Genomic DNA, 2,500 nt, shown 5'->3' on the forward strand with positions numbered 1-2,500 from the left:
TCCACTGAAGCATCTCCAGGTAGCAACGCGAAGCCACCAGGCTCCGTAGAACTTGTAAGTTGACCTGCTAAAATGGCGGCCCGAAAGCGTTGTCCTCGCGAAGTGTCCAATTCAAAATGGCACTGAACTCGGGACGCCTGGTGACGAGGGGAATATATGTCCCCCTCGAGGGAGGGGAGTCCCAGATTGCTCAGTGAGTTTTGTTTTTAGCAATTTGGGACCCCCCTCCCTCCAGAACTGATTATACTCGTCACCAGGCGTCCCGAGTTCAGTGCCATTTTGAATTGGACACTTCGCGAGGACAACGCTTTCGGGCCGCCATTTTAGCAGGTCAACTTACAAGTTCTACGGAGCCTGGTGGCTTCGCGTTGCTACCTGGAGATGCTTCAGTGGATTCATGGTTTAGAGAAATTCCTGTTCCACGAACCTGACGTGTTTATTTAGCGACTGGATTCCATTTTCACGAAATAATCGTGCTTGTTTTGGGTCGATCGGAGTCCTTAAGCTGGCTTCTGTCTCCTACCTTGTCACTATACTATGAAGGAAGGTGAACGGGGACCATTTTTCCCGAAACTTCGTGTACGTATTAAAGACAACAACAGCTCACCACATGGTAAGTTTTATCGATTATTATTTCCATTTTCTAGCAAACTTTCAGACAGAAACTTCGCCTCATATGTTCTCTATATTTTAATACCTAAGTGACGCTCACAGTGAGCCTGGGTTACCTGTGCTTCAACTAATTCCCTTCCCGTGACCCTGATTACTTCAATTTAATGATTATTCACCGAAGGCGAGGTCAATATCGGTGAATGAAAACCGTATAACTATTTGAAAAACAAATTTTTAAGTCTGTCAAAAAATGTCTCGACATTCCCATGTCATCTTCAGTTGCAGGTAAGTGAAACACTTTGAATTTGAATTTGAACAAACTAACGTTATAAATTTTCGTTAAAAACATGATTTGCGTTACAAAACCCATCAAAAGTTCGGTTAAAGAGTACGGTTAAACAATTAGAATTAAGTTGTAAAAGAGTGCAACAAGAATGGTAAACGTAACTGAGAAACAATCAAGTAAAAGCCATGGATGAAAAAAATATGACTAAATATTGATAAAAACAAAGAAGCAAACAAAAATACAAGCACAGTATCTGGCATCGGAGGAAATCGAAATGTGAGCCGATAAATCCAAGTGCTTCAGCTATTCCCAAACTTATATATATGTAGAGTCTCTTTTATTTTAAGTTGATATCTGGAGAGAGATTCCATGGAAAAAGAATCTTTACAAGACTTTGATGACCGGAAGTGCGCGTTGTTGGAGTGAAAACCAAAGTTGAATATCAGGCTCGTGGCAGTTTCTCCGAGCTCCTCCGACATTCCTTCGATTAATTGTTGATCACCAAATACTGTTGCTTATGTTCACTAAGTGTTAACAACATCGTATCATGCCTCGATAAAAGCCTAAAATTCATTCATCATGTTCAACGTTGGTAGAAGCTGGACGAAGATAGAGACGAGCTCTATTCCGAAACACTTTGATAGATAGATAGATAGATAGATAGATAGATAGATAGATAGATAGATAACTGTACTGAAAAATCCTATTGCAGCCTACATAGGCTGAATTGCATGACTATTTACAAAATTCAAAATTTATAATATTAAAACTATAAAAATGTATTTATAATAAGAAATAAAACAAGTAATATCATGGGTGACAAATTACTCCTTTCAGCGTTAATTTATAATTTCACATGTGAAATTACAGAAATTGCCATGGTAACATCTCTTGTATCTCGATCAGAGCCAAGATGGCGTCTAGATTTAAGACAGTGACCATTGAAGAAGTTACGAAATTAAAAGAAGCGGCAGAAAATTTAAATACGTGAAAGAGCACAATTAACTGGGTGAGAGTTTTTGAGAAGTGGTGTGACGAAAATAGCCTTGAGAAAAACTTGGAGATGATTCTTCTTGAGCAGTTGGATAAAGTACTCGAGCGATTTTACAATTACGGTTGTGAGCGTAATTTGTCACCCACGACATTAAAAGGTAATCAAATGGTTTTCTCGTGAAATTAGGAAATAATTTCACTTGCGTTTCGCCTAAAGGCTCGGGAAATTATCAGAATTTTGACAAAACGCGCGTGAAATTATTTCCTAATTTCACTCGTCGCCATTTGATTACACATACGAATCTAATTCTTACTCATTGTACGGAAAAAGGTGGAACTAAAACGTTTAGTGCGCGTTTTATACGCAACAAAACCACGTTTTCTCAGGTTGTACGGATATTTGTTCTTAGCTGGTAGAAAATGACGAAGTTTGTGTTCTGGTTCAGAAGCTACCTGGTTAATTAACTTTGGACAGTGATCATTACGTCTAACCTTCAATGTTCCTTACTGAAGCGATTGTAATAAATCATGATAAGAAAGTGCGGGAGATATTATAGAAAGAGCACGTTTTTGAACCCGCTCTATGTCATTACCTAGGTAATCTGGAAG

The 2,500-nt window shown here is 38.8% G+C and overlaps 1 pseudogene; it reads right to left on the minus strand.

Annotated features, from left to right (window-relative positions):
* LOC137972834 (carbohydrate sulfotransferase 5-like) overlaps window positions 1-2,500 on the minus strand; it is a 16,815-nt pseudogene that overhangs the window by 2,187 nt on the left and 12,128 nt on the right.

This window comes from Montipora foliosa, chromosome 10, assembly GCF_036669935.1.
Source record: "Montipora foliosa isolate CH-2021 chromosome 10, ASM3666993v2, whole genome shotgun sequence".
Classification (NCBI taxonomy): Eukaryota; Metazoa; Cnidaria; class Anthozoa; order Scleractinia; family Acroporidae; genus Montipora; species Montipora foliosa.